This window comes from Diospyros lotus, chromosome 6 (genome assembly GCF_014633365.1).
Source record: "Diospyros lotus cultivar Yz01 chromosome 6, ASM1463336v1, whole genome shotgun sequence".
NCBI classification, from domain to species: Eukaryota; Viridiplantae; Streptophyta; class Magnoliopsida; order Ericales; family Ebenaceae; genus Diospyros; species Diospyros lotus.
Window position 1 is genome coordinate 35,643,021 of NC_068343.1, and position 23,746 is coordinate 35,666,766.

Consider the following 23,746-nt stretch of genomic DNA (forward strand, 5'->3'; position numbering starts at 1 on the left):
TAATTTAGTTATTAGAACAACCATTTGATTGTTTAATGTTGAAACAAAAGTACTAGCGATCAAATCGAACAATAGGACGCAAGCGTAATTTCTTCATTTTTCTCGAGGTTGGTCGAAAAAAAAAATTTCTTTTTTTTTTTTCTTAATTTTCAATGGTGGAATGAAGATAATTTCATATGGTTTTGAGTGTAGTTTTATTTGGAAGTGTAATTGAAATATTCACAAGATTAGGGGTTTAACTTTTTTTTCGGTACACTTTGGTGTAACCGAATCGATTGCAGGGAGTGCTCCGAAATCAAGATATCTAAAAAAAATTATATGAAACGAACCAGAATTTCGATACGATTGTTATGACATCGAAAAAAATCTAATCGGAGACAGTTTTTTGTGCAGCTAATATTCCGGCCGATAAGTGGAATCGTCGTAATTCGTTTATAAAAAGTCAATTGAACTCAAAATACACTTTAATTTAGTTATTAGAACAACCATTTGATTGTTTAATGTTGAAACAAAAGTACTAGCGATCAAATCGAACAATAGGACGTAAGCGTAATTTCTTCATTTTTCCCGTGGTTGGTCGAAATTTTTTTTTTTTTTTTTTCTCAATTTTCAATGGTGGAATGAAGATAATTTCATATGGTTTTAAGTGTAGTTTTATTTGGAAGTGTAATTGAAATATTCACAAGATTAGGGGTTTAACTTGATTTTCAGTACAATTATGAGTACCGAATCGATTGCAGGGAGTGCTCCGAAATCAAGATATCTAAAAAAAATGATATGAAACGAACCAGAATTTCGATACGATTATTATGACATCGAAAAAAATCTAATCGGAGACAATTTTTTGTGCAGCTAAAATTCCGGCCAAAAGTCGAATCGTCGTAATTCGTTTATAAAAAGTCAATTGAACTCAAAATACACTTTAATTTAGTTATTAGAACAACCATTTGATTGTTTAATGTTTAAACAAAAGTACTAGCGATCAAATCGAACAATAGGACGCAAGCGTAATTTCTTCATTTTTCTCGAGGTTGGTCGAAAAAAAAAATTTCTTTTTTTTTTTTAATTTTCAATGGTGGAATGAAGATAATTTCATATGGTTTTGAGTGTAGTTTTATTTGGAAGTGTAATTGAAATATTCACAAGATTAGGGGTTTAACTTTTTTTTCGGTACACTTTGGTGTAACCGAATCGATTGCAGGGAGGGCTCCGAAATCAAGATATCTAAAAAAAATTATATGAAACGAACCAGAATTTCGATACGATTATTATGACATCGAAAAAAATCTGATCGGAGACAGTTTTTTGTGCAGCTAATATTCCGGCCGATAAGTGGAATCGTCGTAATTCGTTTATAAAAAGTCAATTGAACTCAAAATACACTTTAATTTAGTTATTAGAACAACCATTTGATTGTTTAATGTTGAAACAAAAGTACTAGCGATCAAATCGAACAATAGGACGTAAGCGTAATTTCTTCATTTTTCGCGTGCAGGGTCGAAAAAAATTTTTTTTTTTTTTTTCTCAATTTTCAATGATGGAATGAAGATAATTTCATATGGTTTTGAGTGTAGTTTTATTTGGAAGTGTAATTGAAATATTCACAAGATTAGGGGTTTAACTTGATTTTCAGTACAATTATGAGTACCCGAATCGATTGCAGGGAGTGCTCCGAAATCAAGATATCTAAAAAAAATTATATGAAACGAACCAGAATTTCGATACGATTATTATGACATCGAAAAAAATCTGATCGGAGACAGTTTTTTGTGCAGCTAAAATTCCGGCCAAAAGTGGAATCGTCGTAATTCGTTTATAAAAAGTCAATTGAACTCAAAATACACTTTAATTTAGTTATTAGAACAACCATTTGATTGTTTAAAGTTTAAACAAAAGTACTAGCGATCAAATCGAACAATAGGACGCAAGCGTAATTTCTTCATTTTTCTCGAGGTTGGTCGAAAAAAAAAATTTCTTTTTTTTTTCTTAATTTTCAATGGTGGAATGAAGATAATTTCATATGGTTTTGAGTGTAGTTTTATTTGGAAGTGTAATTGAAATATTCACAAGATAGGGAATTAACTTGATTTTCAGTACATTTATGAGTAACCGAATCGATTGCAGGGAGTGCTCCGAAATCAAGATATCTAAAAAAAATTATATGAAACGAACCAGAATTTCGATACGATTATTATGACATCGAAAAAAATCTGATCGGAGACAGTTTTTTGTGCAGCTAATATTCCGGCCGATAAGTGGAATCGTCGTAATTCGTTTATAAAAAGTCAATTGAACTCAAAATACACTTTAATTTAGTTATTAGAACAACCATTTGATTGTTTAATGTTGAAACAAAAGTACTAGCGATCAAATCGAACAATAGGACGTAAGCGTAATTTCTTCATTTTTCTCGAGGTTGGTCGAAAAAAAAAATTTCTTTTTTTTTCTTAATTTTCAATGGTGGAATGAAGATAATTTCATATGGTTTTGAGTGTAGTTTTATTTGGAAGTGTAATTGAAATATTCACAAGATTAGGGGTTTAACTTGATTTTCAGTACAATTATGAGTAACCGAATCGATTGCAGGGAGTGCTCCGAAATCAAGATATCTAAAAAAAATTATATGAAACGAACCAGAATTTCGATACGATTATTATGACATCGAAAAAAATCTGATCGGAGACAGTTTTTTGTGCAGCTAATATTCCGGCCGATAAGTGGAATCGTCGTAATTCGTTTATAAAAAGTCAATTGAACTCAAAATACACTTTAATTTAGTTATTAGAACAACCATTTGATTGTTTAATGTTGAAACAAAAGTACTAGCGATCAAATCGAACAATAGGACGCAAGCGTAATTTCTTCATTTTTCTCGAGGTTGGTCGAAAAAAAAATTTCTTTTTTTTTTCTTAATTTTCAATGGTGGAATGAAGATAATTTCATATGGTTTTGAGTGTAGTTTTATTTGGAAGTGTAATTGAAATATTCACAAGATTAGGGTTTAACTTTTTTTTCGGTACACTTTGGTGTAACCGAATCGATTGCAGGGAGTGCTCCGAAATCAAGATATCTAAAAAAAATTATATGAAACGAACCAGAATTTCGATACGATTATTATGACATCGAAAAAAATCTGATCGGAGACAGTTTTTTGTGCAGCTAATATTCCGGCCGATAAGTGGAATCGTCGTAATTCGTTTATAAAAAGTCAATTGAACTCAAAATACACTTTAATTTAGTTATTAGAACAACCATTTGATTGTTTAATGTTGAAACAAAAGTACTAGCGATCAAATCGAACAATAGGACGTAAGCGTAATTTCTTCATTTTTCCCGTGGTTGGTCGAAAAAAAAATTTTTTTTTTTTTTTCTCAATTTTCAATGATGGAATGAAGATAATTTCATATGGTTTTGAGTGTAGTTTTATTTGGAAGTGTAATTGAAATATTCACAAGATTAGGGGTTTAACTTGATTTTCAGTACAATTATGAGTAACCGAATCGATTGCAGGGAGTGCTCCGAAATCAAGATATCTAAAAAAAATTATATGAAACGAACCAGAATTTCGATACGATTATTATGACATCGAAAAAAATCTGATCGGAGACAGTTTTTTGTGCAGCTAAAATTCCGGCCGAAAGTGGAATCGTCGTAATTCGTTTATAAAAAGTCAATTGAACTCAAAATACACTTTAATTTAGTTATTAGAACAACCATTTGATTGTTTAATGTTGAAACAAAAGTACTAGCGATCAAATCGAACAATAGGACGTAAGCGTAATTTCTTCATTTTTCTCGAGGTTGGTCGAAAAAAAAATTTCTTTTTTTTTTTTCTTAATTTTCAATGGTGGAATGAAGATAATTTCATATGGTTTTGAGTGTAGTTTTATTTGGAAGTGTAATTGAAATATTCACAAGATTAGGGGTTTAACTTGATTTTCGGTACACTTTGGTGTAACCGAATCGATTGCAGGGAGTGCTCCGAAATCAAGATATCTAAAAAAAATTATATGAAACGAACCAGAATTTCGATACGATTATTATGACATCGAAAAAAATCTGATCGGAGACAGTTTTTTGTGCAGCTAATATTCCGGCCGATAAGTGGAATCGTCGTAATTCGTTTATAAAAAGTCAATTGAACTCAAAATACACTTTAATTTAGTTATTAGAACAACCATTTGATTGTTTAATGTTTAAACAAAAGTACTAGCGATCAAATCGAACAATAGGACGTAAGCGTAATTTCTTCATTTTTCTCGAGGTTGGTCGAAAAAAAAATTTCTTTTTTTTTTCTTAATTTTCAATGGTGGAATGAAGATAATTTCATATGGTTTTGAGTGTAGTTTTATTTGGAAGTGTAATTGAAATATTCACAAGATTAGGGGTTTAACTTTTTTTTCGGTACACTTTGGTGTAACCGAATCGATTGCAGGGAGTGCTCCGAAATCAAGATATCTAAAAAAAATTATATGAAACGAACCAGAATTTCGATACGATTATTATGACATCGAAAAAAATCTGATCGGAGACAGTTTTTTGTGCAGCTAATATTCCGGCCGATAAGTGGAATCGTCGTAATTCGTTTATAAAAAGTCAATTGAACTCAAAATACACTTTAATTTAGTTATTAGAACAACCATTTGATTGTTTAATGTTGAAACAAAAGTACTAGCGATCAAATCGAACAATAGGACGTAAGCGTAATTTCTTCATTTTTCCCGTGGTTGGTCGAAAAAAATTTTTTTTTTTTTTTTCTCAATTTTCAATGGTGGAATGAAGATAATTTCATATGGTTTTGAGTGTAGTTTTATTTGGAAGTGTAATTGAAATATTCACAAGATTAGGGGTTTAACTTGATTTTCAGTACAATTATGAGTACCCGAATCGATTGCAGGGAGTGCTCCGAAATCAAGATATCTAAAAAAAATTATATGAAACGAACCAGAATTTCGATACGATTATTATGACATCGAAAAAAATCTAATCGGAGACAATTTTTTGTGCAGCTAAAATTCCGGCCGAAAAGTGGAATCGTCGTAATTCGTTTATAAAAAGTCAATTGAACTCAAAATACACTTTAATTTAGTTATTAGAACAACCATTTGATTGTTTAATGTTGAAACAAAAGTACTAGCGATCAAATCGAACAATAGGACGCAAGCGTAATTTCTTCATTTTTCTCGAGGTTGGTCGAAAAAAAAAATTTCTTTTTTTTTTTTCTTAATTTTCAATGGTGGAATGAAGATAATTTCATATGGTTTTGAGTGTAGTTTTATTTGGAAGTGTAATTGAAATATTCACAAGATTAGGGGTTTAACTTTTTTTGCGGTATAATTAGGTGTAATCGAATCGATTGCAGGGAGTGCTCCGAAATCAAGATATCTAAAAAAAATTATATGAAACGAACCAGAATTTCGATACGATTATTATGACATCGAAAAAAATCTGATCGGAGACAGTTTTTTGTGCAGCTAATATTCCGGCCGATAAGTGGAATCGTCGTAATTCGTTTATAAAAAGTCAATTGAACTCAAAATACACTTTAATTTAGTTATTAGAACAACCATTTGATTGTTTAATGTTGAAACAAAAGTACTAGCGATCAAATCGAACAATAGGACGTAAGCGTAATTTCTTCATTTTTCCCGTGGTTGGTCGAAAAAAATTTTTTTTTTTTTTTCTCAATTTTCAATGGTGGAATGAAGATAATTTCATATGGTTTTGAGTGTAGTTTTATTTGGAAGTGTAATTGAAATATTCACAAGATGAGGGGTTTAACTTGATTTTCAGTACAATTATGAGTACCCGAATCGATTGCAGGGAGTGCTCCGAAATCAAGATATCTAAAAAAAATTATATGAAACGAACCAGAATTTCGATACGATTATTATGACATCGAAAAAAATCTAATCGGAGACAATTTTTTGTGCAGCTAAAATTCCGGCCAAAAGTCGAATCGTCGTAATTCGTTTATAAAAAGTCAATTGAACTCAAAATACACTTTAATTTAGTTATTAGAACAACCATTTGATTGTTTAATGTTGAAACAAAAGTACTAGCGATCAAATCGAACAATAGGACGTAAGCGTAATTTCTTCATTTTTCCGTGGTTGGTCGAAAAAAATTTCTTTTTTTTTTCTTAATTTTCAATGGTGGAATGAAGATAATTTCATATGGTTTTGAGTGTAGTTTTATTTGGAAGTGTAATTGAAATATTCACAAGATTAGGGGTTTAACTTTATTTTCGGTACAATTATGTAACCGAATCGATTGCAGGGAGTGCTCCGAAATCAAGATATCTAAAAAAAATTATATGAAACGAACCAGAATTTCGATACGATTATTATGACATCGAAAAAAATCTAATCGGAGACAGTTTTTTGTGCAGCTAAAATTCCGGCCGATAAGTGGAATCGTCGTAATTCGTTTATAAAAAGTCAATTGAACTCAAAATACACTTTAATTTATTTATTAGAAAAACCATTTGATTGTTTAATGTTGAAACAAAGTACTAGCGATCAAATCGAACAATAGAACGTAAGCGTAATTTCTTCATTTTCTCCGTGGTTGGTCGAAAAAAAAAATTTCTTTTTTTTTTCTTAATTTTCAATGGTGGAATGAAGATAATTTCATATGGTTTTGAGTGTAGTTTTATTTGGAAGTGTAATTGAAATATTCACAAGATTAGGGGTTTAACTTGATTTTCGGTACATTTATGAGTAACCGAATCGATTGCAGGGAGTGCTCCGAAATCAAGATATCTAAAAAAAATTATATGAAACGAACCAGAATTTCGATACGATTATTATGACATCGAAAAAAATCTGATCGGAGACAGTTTTTTGTGCAGCTAATATTCCGGCCGATAAGTGGAATCGTCGTAATTCGTTTATAAAAAGTCAATTGAACTCAAAATACACTTTAATTTAGTTATTAGAACAACCATTTGATTGTTTAATGTTGAAACAAAAGTACTAGCGATCAAATCGAACAATAGGACGTAAGCGTAATTTCTTCATTTTTCTCGAGGTTGGTCGAAAAAAAAATTTCTTTTTTTTTTCTTAATTTTCAATGGTGGAATGAAGATAATTTCATATGGTTTTGAGTGTAGTTTTATTTGGAAGTGTAATTGAAATATTCACAAGATTAGGGGTTTAACTTTTTTTTCGGTACAATTTGGTGTAACCGAATCGATTGCAGGGAGTGCTCCGAAATCAAGATATCTAAAAAAAATTATATGAAACGAACCAGAATTTCGATACGATTATTATGACATCGAAAAAAATCTGATCGGAGACAGTTTTTTGTGCAGCTAATATTCCGGCCGATAAGTGGAATCGTCGTAATTCGTTTATAAAAAGTCAATTGAACTCAAAATACACTTTAATTTTTTTATTAGAACAACCATTTGATTGTTTAATGTTGAAACAAAAGTACTAGCGATCAAATCGAACAATAGGACGTAAGCGTAATTTCTTCATTTTTCCCGTGGTTGGTCGAAAAAAAATTTTTTTTTTTTTTTTTCTCAATTTTCAATGGTGGAATGAAGATAATTTCATATGGTTTTGAGTGTAGTTTTATTTGGAAGTGTAATTAAAATACTCACAAGATTAGGGGTTTAACTTGATTTTCAGTACAATTATGAGTAACCGAATCGATTGCAGGGAGTGCTCCGAAATCAAGATATCTAAAAAAAATTATATGAAACGAACCAGAATTTCGATACGATTATTATGACATCGAAAAAAATCTGATCGGAGACAATTTTTTGTGCAGCTAAAATTCCGGCCAAAAGTGGAATCGTCGTAATTCGTTTATAAAAAGTCAATTGAACTCAAAATACACTTTAATTTAGTTATTAGAACAACCATTTGATTGTTTAATGTTTAAACAAAAGTACTAGCGATTAAATTGAACAATAGGACGTAAGCGTAATTTCTTCATTTTTCCCGTGGTTGGTCGAAAAAAATTTTTCTTTTTTTTTCTCTTAATTTTCAATGGTGGAATGAAGATAATTTCATATGGTTTTGAGTGTAGTTTTATTTGGAAGTGTAATTGAAATATTCACAAGATTAGGGGTTGCACTTTATTTTCTGTATAATTAGGTGTAACCGAATCGATTGCAGGGAGTGCTCCGAAATCAAGATATCTAAAAAAAATTATATGAACCGAACCAGAATTTCGATACGATTATTATGACATCGAAAAAAATCTGATCGGAGACAGTTTTTTGTGCAGCTAATATTCCGGCCGATAAGTGGAATCGTCGTAATTCGTTTATAAAAAGTCAATTGAACTCAAAATACACTTTAATTTAGTTATTAGAACAACCATTTGATTGTTTAATGTTGAAACAAAAGTACTAGCGATCAAATCGAACAATAGGACGTAAGCGTAATTTCTTCATTTTTCCCGTGGTTGGTCGAAAAAAAAATTTCTTTTTTTTTTCTTAATTTTCAATGATGGAATGAAGATAATTTCATATGGTTTTGAGTGTAGTTTTATTTGGAAGTGTAATTGAAATATTCACAAGATTAGGGGTTTAACTTTATTTTCGGTACAATTAGGTGTAACCGAATCGATTGCAGGGAGTGCTCCGAAATCAAGATATCTAAAAAAAATTATATGAAACGAACCAGAATTTCGATACGATTATTATGACATCGAAAAAAATCTGATCGGAGACAGTTTTTTGTGCAGCTAATATTCCGGCCGATAAGTGGAATCGTCGTAATTCGTTTATAAAAAGTCAATTGAACTCAAAATACACTTTAATTTAGTTATTAGAACAACCATTTGATTGTTTAATGTTGAAACAAAAGTACTAGCGATCAAATCGAACAATAGGACGTAAGCGTAATTTCTTCATTTTTCTCGAGGTTGGTCGAAAAAAAAAATTTCTTTTTTTTTTCTTAATTTTCAATGGTGGAATGAAGATAATTTCATATGGTTTTGAGTGTAGTTTTATTTGGAAGTGTAATTGAAATATTCACAAGATTAGGGGTTTAACTTGATTTTCGGTACAATTATGAGTAACCGAATCGATTGCAGGGAGTGCTCCGAAATCAAGATATCTAAAAAAAATTATATGAAACGAACCAGAATTTCGATACGATTATTATGACATCGAAAAAAATCTGATCGGAGACAGTTTTTTGTGCAGCTAAATTCCGGCCGAAAGTGGAATCGTCGTAATTCGTTTATAAAAAGTCAATTGAACTCAAAATACACTTTAATTTAGTTATTAGAACAACCATTTGATTGTTTAATGTTGAAACAAAAGTACTAGCGATCAAATCGAACAATAGGACGTAAGCGTAATTTCTTCATTTTTCCCGTGGTTGGTCGAAAAAAAAATTTCTTTTTTTTTTCTTAATTTTCAATGGTGGAATGAAGATAATTTCATATGGTTTTGAGTGTAGTTTTATTTGGAAGTGTAATTGAAATATTCACAAGATTAGGGGTTTAACTTTATTTTCGGTACAATTAGGTGTAACCGAATCGATTGCAGGGAGTGCTCCGAAATCAAGATATCTAAAAAAAATTATATGAAACGAACCAGAATTTCGATACGATTATTATGACATCGAAAAAAATCTGATCGGAGACAGTTTTTTGTGCAGCTAATATTCCGGCCGATAAGTGGAATCGTCGTAATTCGTTTATAAAAAGTCAATTGAACTCAAAATACACTTTAATTTAGTTATTAGAACAACCATTTGATTGTTTAATGTTGAAACAAAAGTACTAGCGATCAAATCGAACAATAGGACGTAAGCGTAATTTCTTCATTTTTCCCGTGGTTGGTCGAAAAATTTTTTTTTTTTTTTTTCTTAATTTTCAATGGTGGAATGAAGATAATTTCATATGGTTTTGAGTGTAGTTTTATTTGGAAGTGTAATTGAAATATTCACAAGATTAGGGGTTTAACTTGATTTTCAGTACAATTATGAGTACCCGAATCGATTGCAGGGAGTGCTCCGAAATCAAGATATCTGAAAAAAATTATATGAAACGAACCAGAATTTCGATACGATTATTATGACATCGAAAAAAATCTGATCGGAGACAATTTTTTGTGCAGCTAAAATTCCGGCCAAAAGTGGAATCGTCGTAATTCGTTTATAAAAAGTCAATTGAACTCAAAATACACTTTAATTTAGTTATTAGAACAACCATTTGATTGTTTAATGTTGAAACAAAAGTACTAGCGATCAAATCGAACAATAGGACGTAAGCGTAATTTCTTCATTTTTCTCGAGGTTGGTCGAAAAAAAAAATTTCTTTTTTTTTTTCTTAATTTTCAATGGTGGAATGAAGATAATTTCATATGGTTTTGAGTGTAGTTTTATTTGGAAGTGTAATTGAAATATTCACAAGATTAGGGGTTTAACTTTATTTTCGGTACAATTTGGTGTAACCGAATCGATTGCAGGGAGTGCTCCGAAATCAAGATATCTAAAAAAAATTATATGAAACGAACCAGAATTTCGATACGATTATTATGACATCGAAAAAAATCTGATCGGAGACAGTTTTTTGTGCAGCTAATATTCCGGCCGATAAGTGGAATCGTCGTAATTCGTTTATAAAAAGTCAATTGAACTCAAAATACACTTTAATTTAGTTATTAGAACAACCATTTGATTGTTTAATGTTGAAACAAAAGTACTAGCGATCAAATCGAACAATAGGACGTAAGCGTAATTTCTTCATTTTTCCCGTGGTTGGTCGAAAAAAAAAATTTCTTTTTTTTTTCTTAATTTTCAATGGTGGAATGAAGATAATTTCATATGGTTTTGAGTGTAGTTTTATTTGGAAGTGTAATTGAAATATTCACAAGATTAGGGGTTTAACTTGATTTTCAGTACAATTATGAGTACCCGAATCGATTGCAGGGAGTGCTCCGAAATCAAGATATCTAAAAAAAATTATATGAAACGAACCAGAATTTCGATACGATTATTATGACATCGAAAAAAATCTGATCGGAGACAGTTTTTTGTGCAGCTAAAATTCCGGCCGAAAAGTCGAATCGTCGTAATTCGTTTATAAAAAGTCAATTGAACTCAAAATACACTTTAATTTAGTTATTAGAACAACCATTTGATTGTTTAATGTTGAAACAAAAGTACTAGCGATCAAATCGAACAATAGGACGTAAGCGTAATTTCTTCATTTTTCTCGAGGTTGGTCGAAAAAAAAATTTCTTTTTTTTTTTCTTAATTTTCAATGGTGGAATGAAGATAATTTCATATGGTTTTGAGTGTAGTTTTATTTGGAAGTGTAATTGAAATATTCACAAGATTAGGGGTTTAACTTTTTTTTCGGTACACTTTGGTGTAACCGAATCGATTGCAGGGAGTGCTCCGAAGTCAAGATATCTAAAAAAAATTATATGAAACGAACCAGAATTTCGATACGATTATTATGACATCGAAAAAAATCTGATCGGAGACAGTTTTTTGTGCAGCTAATATTCCGGCCGATAAGTGGAATCGTCGTAATTCGTTTATAAAAAGTCAATTGAACTCAAAATACACTTTAATTTAGTTATTAGAACAACCATTTGATTGTTTAATGTTGAAACAAAAGTACTAGCGATCAAATCGAACAATAGGACGTAAGCGTAATTTCTTCATTTTTCCCGTGGTTGGTCGAAAAATTTTTTTTTTTTTTTTCTCAATTTTCAATGGTGGAATGAAGATAATTTCATATGGTTTTGAGTGTAGTTTTATTTGGAAGTGTAATTGAAATATTCACAAGATTAGGGGTTTAACTTGATTTTCAGTACAATTATGAGTAACCGAATCGATTGCAGGGAGTGCTCCGAAATCAAGATATCTAAAAAAAATTATATGAAACGAACCAGAATTTCGATACGATTGTTGTGACATCGAAAAAAATCTAATCGGAGACAATTTTTTGTGCAGCTAAAATTCCAGGCCAAAAGTCGAATCGTCATAATTCGTTTATAAAAAGTCAATTGAACTCAAAATACACTTTAATTTAGTTATTAGAACAACCATTTGATTGTTTAATGTTGAAACAAAAGTACTAGCGATCAAATCGAACAATAGGACGTAAGCGTAATTTCTTCATTTTTCCCGTGGTTGGTCGAAAAAAATTTTTTTTTTTTTCTTAATTTTCAATGGTGGAATGAAGATAATTTCATATGGTTTTGAGTGTAGTTTTATTTGGAAGTGTAATTGAAATATTCACAAGATTAGGGGTTTAACTTTATTTTCGGTACAATTATGTGTAACCGAATCAATTGCAGGGAGTGCTCCGAAATCAAGATATCTAAAAAAAATTATATGAAACGAACTAGAATTTCGATACGATTATTATGACATCGAAAAAAATCTAATCGGAGACAGTTTTTTGTGCAGCTAATATTCCGGCCGAAAGTCGAATCGTCGTAATTCGTTTATAAAAAGTCAATTGAACTCAAAATACACTTTAATTTAGTTATTAGAACAACCATTTGATTGTTTAATGTTGAAACAAAAGTACTAGCGATCAAATCGAACAATAGGACGTAAGCGTAATTTCTTCATTTTTCCCGTGGTTGGTCGAAAAAAAAAATTCTTTTTTTTTTCTTAATTTTAAATGGTGGAATGAAGATAATTTCATATGGTTTTGAGTGTAGTTTTATTTGGAAGTGTAATTGAAATATTCACAAGATTAGGGGTTTAACTTTATTTTCGGTACAATTATGGTGTAACCGAATCGATTGCAGGGAGTGCTCCGAAATCAAGATATCTAAAAAAAATTATATGAAACGAACCAGAATTTCGATACGATTATTATGACATCGAAAAAAATCTGATCGGAGACAGTTTTTTGTGCAGCTAATATTCCGGCCGATAAGTGGAATCGTCGTAATTCGTTTATAAAAAGTCAATTGAACTCAAAATACACTTTAATTTAGTTATTAGAACAACCATTTGATTGTTTAATGTTGAAACAAAAGTACTAGCGATCAAATCGAACAATAGGACGTAAGCGTAATTTCTTCATTTTTCCCGTGGTTGGTCGAAAAAAAAATTTCTTTTTTTTTTTCTTAATTTTCAATGGTGGAATGAAGATAATTTCATATGGTTTTGAGTGTAGTTTTATTTGGAAGTGTAATTGAAATATTCACAAGATTAGGGGTTTAACTTGATTTTCGGTACAATTATGAGTAACCGAATCGATTGCAGGGAGTGCTCCGAAATCAAGATATCTAAAAAAAATTATATGAAACGAACCAGAATTTCGATACGATTATTATGACATCGAAAAAAATCTGATCGGAGACAGTTTTTTGTGCAGCTAATATTCCGGCCGATAAGTGGAATCGTCGTAATTCGTTTATAAAAAGTCAATTGAACTCAAAATACACTTTAATTTAGTTATTAGAACAACCATTTGATTGTTTAATGTTGAAACAAAAGTACTAGCGATCAAATCGAACAATAGGACGTAAGCGTAATTTCTTCATTTTTCCCGTGGTTGGTCGAAAAAAAAATTTCTTTTTTTTTTTCTTAATTTTCAATGGTGGAATGAAGATAATTTCATATGGTTTTGAGTGTAGTTTTATTTGGAAGTGTAATTGAAATATTCACAAGATTAGGGGTTTAACTTATTTTCGGTACAATTAGGTGTAACAGAATCGATTGCAGGGAGTGCTCCGAAATCAAGATATCTAAAAAAAATTATATGAAACGAACCAGAATTTCGATACGATTATTATGACATCGAAAAAAATCTGATCGGAGACAGTTTTTTGTGCAGCTAATATTCCGGCCGATAAGTGGAATCGTCGTAATTCGTTTATAAAAAGTCAATTGAACTCAAAATACACTTTAATTTAGTTATTAGAACAACCATTTGATTGTTTAATGTTGAAACAAAAGTACTAGCGATCAAATCGAACAATAGGACGTAAGCGTAATTTCTTCATTTTTCTCGTGGTTGGTCGAAAAAAAAAATTTCTTTTTTTTTTCTTAATTTTCAATGGTGGAATGAAGATAATTTCATATGGTTTTGAGTGTAGTTTTATTTGGAAGTGTAATTGAAATATTCACAAGATTAGGGGTTTAACTTGATTTTCAGTACAATTATGAGTAACCGAATCGATTGCAGGGAGTGCTCCGAAATCAAGTTATCTAAAAAAAATTATATGAAACGAACCAGAATTTCGATACGATTATTATGACATCGAAAAAAATCTGATCGGAGACAGTTTTTTGTGCAGCTAATATTCCGGCCGATAAGTGGAATCGTCGTAATTCGTTTATAAAAAGTCAATTGAACTCAAAATACACTTTAATTTAGTTATTAGAACAACCATTTGATTGTTTAATGTTGAAACAAAAGTACTAGCGATCAAATCGAACAATAGGACGTAAGCGTAATTTCTTCATTTTTCTCGTGGTTGGTCGAAAAAAAAATTTCTTTTTTTTTTTTTCTTAATTTTCAATGATGGAATGAAGATAATTTCATATGGTTTTGAGTGTAGTTTTATTTGGAAGTGTAATTGAAATATTCACAAGATTAGGGGTTTAAACTTTATTTTCGGTACAATTACGAGTAACCGAATCCATTGCAGGGAGTGCTCCGAAATCAAGATATCTAAAAAAAATTATATGAAACGAACCAGAATTTCGATACGATTATTATGACATCGAAAAAAATCTGATCGGAGACAGTTTTTTGTGCAGCTAAAATTCCGGCCGAAAGTGGAATCGTCGTAATTCGTTTATAAAAAGTCAATTGAACTCAAAATACACTTTAATTTAGTTATTAGAACAACCATTTGATTGTTTAATGTTGAAACAAAAGTACTAGCGATCAAATCGAACAATAGGACGTAAGCGTAATTTCTTCATTTTTCCGAGGTTGGTCGAAAAAAAAATTTCTTTTTTTTTTCTTAATTTTCAATGGTGGAATGAAGATAATTTCATATGGTTTTGAGTGTAGTTTTATTTGGAAGTGTAATTGAAATATTCACAAGATTAGGGGTTTAACTTGATTTTCGGTACAATTATGAGTAACCGAATCGATTGCAGGGAGTGCTCCGAAATCAAGATATCTAAAAAAAATTATATGAAACGAACCAGAATTTCGATACGATTATTATGACATCGAAAAAAATCTAATCGGAGACAGTTTTTTGTGCAGCTAATATTCCGGCCGATAAGTGGAATCGTCGTAATTCGTTTATAAAAAGTCAATTGAACTCAAAATACACTTTAATTTAGTTATTAGAACAACCATTTGATTGTTTAATGTTGAAACAAAAGTACTAGCGATCAAATCGAACAATAGGACGTAAGCGTAATTTCTTCATTTTTCCCGTGGTTGGTCGAAAAAATTTTTTTTTTTTTTTTCTTAATTTTCAATGGTGGAATGAAGATAATTTCATATGGTTTTGAGTGTAGTTTTATTTGGAAGTGTAATTGAAATATTCACAAGATTAGGGGTTTAACTTGATTTTCGGTACAATTATGAGTAACCGAATCGATTGCAGGGAGTGCTCCGAAATCAAGATATCTAAAAAAAATTATATGAAACGAACCAGAATTTCGATACGATTATTATGACATCGAAAAAAATCTGATCGGAGACAGTTTTTTGTGCAGCTAATATTCCGGCCGATAAGTGGAATCGTCGTAATTCGTTTATAAAAAGTCAATTGAACTCAAAATACACTTTAATTTAGTTATTAGAACAACCATTTGATTGTTTAATGTTGAAACAAAAGTACTAGCGATCAAATCGAACAATAGGACGTAAGCGTAATTTCTTCATTTTTCCCGTGGTTGGTCGAAATTTTTTTTTTTTTTTTCTTAATTTTCAATGGTGGAATGAAGATAATTTCATATGGTTTTGAGTGTAGTTTTATTTGGAAGTGTAATTGAAATATTCACAAGATTAGGGGTTTAACTTTAATTTCGGTACAATTATGAGTAACCGAATCGATTGCAGGGAGTGCTCCGAAATCAAGATATCTAAAAAAAATTATATGAAACGAACCAGAATTTCGATACGATTATTATGACATCGAAAAAAATCTAATCGGAGACAGTTTTTTGTGCAGCTAAAATTCCGGCCAAAAGTGGAATCGTCGTAATTCGTTTATAAAAAGTCAATTGAACTCAAAATACACTTTAATTTAGTTATTAGAACAACCATTTGATTGTTTAATGTTGAAACAAAAGTACTAGCGATCAAATCGAACAATAGGACGTAAGCGTAATTTCTTCATTTTTCCCGTGGTTGGTCGAAAAAAAAATTTCTTTTTTTTTTCTTAATTTTCAATGGTGGAATGAAGATAATTTCATATGGTTTTGAGTGTAGTTTTATTTGGAAGTGTAATTGAAATATTCACAAGATTAGGGGTTTAACTTTATTTTCGGTACAATTATGGTAACCGAATCGATTGCAGGGAGTGCTCCGAAATCAAGATATCTAAAAAAAATTATATGAAACGAACCAGAATTTCGATACGATTATTATGACATCGAAAAAAATCTGATCGGAGACAGTTTTCTGTGCAGCTAATATTCCGGCCGATAAGTGGAATCGTCGTAATTCGTTTATAAAAAGTCAATTGAACTCAAAGTACACTTTAATATGGTTATTAGAACAACCCTTTGATTGTTTAATTTTGAAACAAAAGTACTAGCGATCAAATCGAACAATAGGACGTAAGCGTAATTTCTTCATTTTTCCCGTGTTTGGTCGGAAAAAAAATTTCTGTTCTTTTTCTTAATTTCCCATGGTGAAATGAAGATAATTTCATATGGTTTTGAGTGTAGTTTTATTTGGAAATGTAATTGAAATATTCACAAGATGAGGGGTTTAACTTGATTTTCAGTACAATTATGAGTAACCGAATCGATTGCAGGGAGTGCTCCGAAATCAAGATATCTAAAAAAAATTATATGAAACGAACCAGAATTTCGATACGATTATTATGACATCGAAAAAAATCTGATCGGAGACAGTTTTTTGTGCAGCTAATATTCCGGCCGATAAGTGGAATCGTCGTAATTCGTTTATAAAAAGTCAATTGAACTCAAAATACACTTTAATTTAGTTATTAGAACAACCATTTGATTGTTTAATGTTGAAACAAAAGTACTAGCGATCAAATCGAACAATAGGACGTAAGCGTAATTTCTTCATTTTTCCCGTGGTTGGTCGAAAAAAAAAATTTCTTTTTTTTTTTCTTAATTTTCAATGGTGGAATGAAGATAATTTCATATGGTTTTGAGTGTAGTTTTATTTGGAAGTGTAATTGAAATATTCACAAGATTAGGGGTTTAATTTTTTTTCGGTACAATTATGAGTAACCGAATCGATTGCAAGGAGTGCTCCGAAATCAAGATATCTAAAAAAAATTATATGAAACGAACCATAATTTCGATACGATTATTATGACATCGAAAAAGATCTGATCGGAGACAATTTTTTGTGCAGCTAATATTCCGGCCGATAAGTGGAATCTTCGTAATTCGTTTATAAAAAGTCAATTGAACACAGAATACACTTTAATTTAGTTATTAGAACAACCATTTGATTGTTTAATGTTGAAACAAAAGTACTAGCGATCAAATCGAACAATAGGACGTAAGCGTAATTTCTTCATTTTTCCCGTGGTTGGTCGAAAAAAAAATTTCTTTTTTTTTTTCTTAATTTTCAATGGTGGAATGAAGATAATTTCATATGGTTTTGAGTGTAGTTTTATTTGGAAGTGTAATTGAAATATTCACAAGATTAGGGGTTTAACTTGATTTTCAGTACAATTATGAGTAACCGAATCGATTGCAGGGAGTGCTCCGAAATCAAGATATCTAAAAAAAATTATATGAAACGAACCAGAATTTCGATACGATTATTATGACATCGAAAAAAATCTGATCGGAGACAGTTTTTTGTGCAGCTAAAATTCCGGCCGAAAGTGGAATCGTCGTAATTCGTTTATAAAAAGTCAATTGAACTCAAAATACACTTTAATTTAGTTATTAGAACAACCATTTGATTGTTTAATGTTGAAACAAAAGTACTAGCGATCAAATCGAACAATAGGACGTAAGCGTAATTTCTTCATTTTTCCCGTGGTTGGTCGAAAAAAAAAATTTCTTTTTTTTTTCTTAATTTTCAATGGTGGAATGAAGATAATTTCATATGGTTTTGAGTGTAGTTTTATTTGGAAGTGTAATTGAAATATTCACAAGATTAGGGGTTTAACTTTATTTTCGGTACAATTAGGTGTAACCGAATCGATTGCAGGGAGTGCTCCGAAATCAAGATATCTAAAAAAAATTATATGAAACGAACCAGAATTTCGATACGATTATTATGACATCGAAAAAAATCTGATCGGAGACAGTTTTTTGTGCAGCTAAAATTCCGGCCGAAAGTGGAATCGTCGTAATTCGTTTATAAAAAGTCAATTGAACTCAAAATACACTTTAATTTAGTTATTAGAACAACCATTTGATTGTTTAATGTTGAAACAAAAGTACTAGCGATCAAATCGAACAATAGGACGTAAGCGTAATTTCTTCATTTTTCCCGTGGTTGGTCGAAAAAAAAATTTTTTTTTTTTTCTTAATTTTCAATGGTGGAATGAAGATAATTTCATATGGTTTTGAGTGTAGTTTTATTTGGAAGTGTAATTGAAATATTCACAAGATTAGGGGTTTAACTTTATTTTCGGTACAATTATGTGTAACCGAATCGATTGCAGGGAGTGCTCCGAAATCAAGATATCTAAAAAAAATTATATGAAACGAACCAGAATTTCGATACGATTATTATGACATCGAAAAAAATCTGATCGGAGACAGTTTTTTGTGCAGCTAATATTCCGGCCGATAAGTGGAATCGTCGTAATTCGTTTATAAAAAGTCAATTGAACTCAAAATACACTTTAATTTAGTTATTAGAACAACCATTTGGTTGTTTAATGTTGAAACAAAAGTACTAGCGATCAAATCGAACAATAGGACGTAAGCGTAATTTCTTCATTTTTCCCGTGGTTGGTCGAAAAAAAAATTCTTTTTTTTTTTCTCAATTTTCAATGATGGAATGAAGATAATTTCATATGGTTTTGAGTGTAGTTTTATTTGGAAGTGTAATTGAAATATTCACAAGATTAGGGGTTTAACTTGATTTTCAGTACAATTATGAGTAACCGAATCGATTGCAGGGAGTGCTCCGAAATCAAGATATCTAAAAAAAATTATATGAAACGAACCAGAATTTCGATACGATTATTATGACATCGAAAAAAATCTAATCGGAGACAGTTTTTTGTGCAGCTAAAATTCCGGCCAAAAGTCGAATCGTCGTAATTCGTTTATAAAAAGTCAATTGAACTCAAAATACACTTTAATTTAGTTATTAGAACAACCATTTGATTGTTTAATGTTGAAACAAAAGTACTAGCGATCAAATCGAACAATAGGACGTAAGCGTAATTTCTTCATTTTTCCCGTGGTTGGTCGAAAAAAAAAATTTCTTTTTTTTTTTCTTAATTTTCAATGGTGGAATGAAGATAATTTCATATGGTTTTGAGTGTAGTTTTATTTGGAAGTGTAATTGAAATATTCACAAGATTAGGGGTTTAACTTTATTTTCGGTACAATTAGGTGTAACCGAATCGATTGCAGGGAGTGCTCCGAAATCAAGATATCTAAAAAAAATTATATGAAACGAACCAGAATTTCGATACGATTATTATGACATCGAAAAAAATCTGATCGGAGACAGTTTTTTGTGCAGCTAATATTCCGGCCGATAAGTGGAATCGTCGTAATTCGTTTATAAAAAGTCAATTGAACTCAAAATACACTTTAATTTAGTTATTAGAACAACCATTTGATTGTTTAATGTTGAAACAAAAGTACTAGCGATCAAATCGAACAATAGGACGTAAGCGTAATTTCTTCATTTTTCCCGTGGTTGGTCGAAAAAAAAATTTCTTTTTTTTTTTTTTCAATTTTCAATGATGGAATGAAGATAATTTCATATGGTTTTGAGTGTAATTTTATTTGGAAGTGTAATTGAAATATTCACAAGATTAGGGGTTTAACTTGATTTTCGGTACAATTATGAGTAACCGAATCGATTGCAGGGAGTGCTCCGAAATCAAGATATCTAAAAAAAATTATATGAAACGAACCAGAATTTCGATACGATTATTATGACATCGAAAAAAATCTGATCGGAGACAATTTTTTGTGCAGCTAAAATTCCGGCCAAAAGTCGAATCGTCGTAATTCGTTTATAAAAAGTCAATTGAACTCAAAATACACTTTAATTTAGTTATTAGAACAACCATTTGATTGTTTAATGTTGAAACAAAAGTACTAGCGATCAAATCGAACAATAGGACGTAAGCGTAATTTCTTCATTTTTCCCGTGGTTGGTCGAAAAATTTTTTTTTTTTTTTCTTAATTTTCAATGGTGGAATGAAGATAATTTCATATGGTTTTGAGTGTAGTTTTATTTGGAAGTGTAATTGAAATATTCACAAGATTAGGGGTTTAACTTTATTTTCGGTACAATTAGGTGTAACCGAATCGATTGCAGGGAGTGCTCCGAAATCAAGATATCTAAAAAAAATTATATGAAACGAACCAGAATTTCGATACGATTATTATGACATCGAAAAAAATCTGATCGGAGACAGTTTTTTGTGCAGCTAATATTCCGGCCGATAAGTGGAATCGTCGTAATTCGTTTATAAAAAGTCAATTGAACTCAAAATACACTTTAATTTAGTTATTAGAACAACCATTTGATTGTTTAATGTTGAAACAAAAGTACTAGCGATCAAATCGAACAATAGGACGTAAGCGTAATTTCTTCATTTTTCCCGTGGTTGGTCGAAAAAAATTTTTTTTTTTTTTTTCTTAATTTTCAATGGTGGAATGAAGATAATTTCATATGGTTTTGAGTGTAGTTTTATTTGGAAGTGTAATTGAAATATTCACAAGATTAGGGGTTTAACTTGATTTTCAGTACAATTATGAGTAACCGAATCGATTGCAGGGAGTGCTCCGAAATCAAGATATCTAAAAAAAATTATATGAAACGAACCAGAATTTCGATACGATTATTATGACATCGAAAAAAATCTAATCGGAGACAGTTTTTTGTGCAGCTAAAATTCCGGCCGAAAGTCGAATCGTCGTAATTCGTTTATAAAAAGTCAATTGAACTCAAAATACACTTTAATTTAGTTATTAGAACAACCATTTGATTGTTTAATGTTGAAACAAAAGTACTAGCGATCAAATCGAACAATAGGACGTAAGCGTAATTTCTTCATTTTTCCCGTGGTTGGTCGAAAAAAAAATTTCTTTTTTTTTTCTTAATTTTCAATGGTGGAATGAAGATAATTTCATATGGTTTTGAGTGTAGTTTTATTTGGAAGTGTAATTGAAATATTCACAAGATTAGGGGTTTAACTTTATTTTCGGTACAATTAGGTGTAACCGAATCGATTGCAGGGAGTGCTCCGAAATCAAGATATCTAAAAAAAATTATATGAAACGAACCAGAATTTCGATACGATTATTATGACATCGAAAAAAATCTGATCGGAGACAGTTTTTTGTGCAGCTAATATTCCGGCCGATAAGTGGAATCGTCGTAATTCGTTTATAAAAAGTCAATTGAACTCAAAATACACTTTAATTTAGTTATTAGAACAACCATTTGATTGTTTAATGTTGAAACAAAAGTACTAGCGATCAAATCGAACAATAGGACGTAAGCGTAATTTCTTCATTTTTCCCGTGGTTGGTCGAAAAAAAAATTTCTTTTTTTTTTTCTTAATTTTCAATGGTGGAATGAAGATAATTTCATATGGTTTTGAGTGTAGTTTTATTTGGAAGTGTAATTGAAATATTCACAAGATTAGGGGTTTAACTTGATTTTCGGTACAATTATGAGTAACCGAATCGATTGCAGGGAGAGCTCCGAAATCAAGATATCTAAAAAAAATTATATGAAACGAACCAGAATTTCGATACGATTATTATGACATCGAAAAAAATCTGATCGGAGACAGTTTTTTGTGCAGCTAATATTCCGGCCGATAAGTGGAATCGTCGTAATTCGTTTATAAAAAGTCAATTGAACTCAAAATACACTTTAATTTAGTTATTAGAACAACCATTTGATTGTTTAATGTTGAAACAAAAGTACTAGCGATCAAATCGAACAATAGGACGTAAGCGTAATTTCTTCATTTTTCCCGTGGTTGGTCGAAAAAAAAAATTTCTTTTTTTTTTCTTAATTTTCAATGGTGGAATGAAGATAATTTCATATGGTTTTGAGTGTAGTTTTATTTGGAAGTGTAATTGAAATATTCACAAGATTAGGGGTTTAACTTGATTTTCGGTACAATTATGAGTAACCGAATCGATTGCAGGGAGTGCTCCGAAATCAAGATATCTAAAAAAAATTATATGAAACGAACCAGAATTTCGATACGATTATTATGACATCGAAAAAAATCTGATCGGAGACAGTTTTTTGTGCAGCTAATATTCCGGCCGATAAGTGGAATCGTCGTAATTCGTTTATAAAAAGTCAATTGAACTCAAAATACACTTTAATTTAGTTATTAGAACAACCATTTGATTGTTTAATGTTGAAACAAAAGTACTAGCGATCAAATCGAACAATAGGACGTAAGCGTAATTTCTTCATTTTTCTCGTGGTTGGTCGAAAAAAAAAATTTCTTTTTTTTTTTCTTAATTTTCAATGGTGGAATGAAGATAATTTCATATGGTTTTGAGTGTAGTTTTATTTGGAAGTGTAATTGAAATATTCACAAGATTAGGCGTTTAACTTTAATTTCGGTACAATTATGAGTAACCGAATCGATTGCAGGGAGTGCTCCGAAATCAAGATATCTAAAAAAAATTATATGAAACGAACCAGAATTTCGATACGATTATTATGACATCGAAAAAAATCTGATCGGAGACAGTTTTTTGTGCAGCTAATATTCCGGCCGATAAGTGGAATCGTCGTAATTCGTTTATAAAAAGTCAATTGAACTCAAAATACACTTTAATTTAGTTATTAGAACAACCATTTGATTGTTTAATGTTGAAACAAAAGTACTAGCGATCAAATCGAACAATAGGACGTAAGCGTAATTTCTTCATTTTTCCCGTGGTTGGTCGAAAAAAAAATTTCTTTTTTTTTTTCTTAATTTTCAATGGTGGAATGAAGATAATTTCATATGGTTTTGAGTGTAGTTTTATTTGGAAGTGTAATTGAAATATTCACAAGATTAGGGGTTTAACTTGATTTTCAGTACAATTATGAGTAACCGAATCGATTGCAGGGAGTGCTCCGAAATCAAGATATCTAAAAAAAATTATATGAAACGAACCAGAATTTCGATACGATTATTATGACATCGAAAAAAATCTGATCGGAGACAATTTTTTGTGCAGCTAAAATTCCGGCCAAAAGTGGAATCGTCGTAATTCGTTTATAAAAAGTCAATTGAACTCAAAATACACTTTAATTTAGTTATTAGAACAACCATTTGATTGTTTAATGTTGAAACAAAAGTACTAGCGATCAAATCGAACAATAGGACGTAAGCGTAATTTCTTCATTTTTCCCGTGGTTGGTCGAAAAAAAAATTTTTTTTTTTTTCTTAATTTTCAATGGTGGAATGAAGATAATTTCATATGGTTTTGAGTGTAGTTTT

General features: G+C 30.6%; 1 long non-coding RNA gene across 2 annotated transcripts in view; it reads left to right on the forward strand.

The window, feature by feature from the left end:
- The first annotated feature begins 2,121 nt into the window (after window positions 1-2,121).
- The window catches only part of LOC127804155 (uncharacterized), a 44,454-nt gene continuing 22,829 nt past the window's right edge, over window positions 2,122-23,746 (forward strand). For both annotated transcript variants that reach the window (XR_008023662.1, XR_008023661.1), the window contains exon 1: window positions 2,122-2,877. This is a non-coding gene — a long non-coding RNA (uncharacterized LOC127804155). The remainder of the gene's footprint in view (window positions 2,878-23,746) is intronic.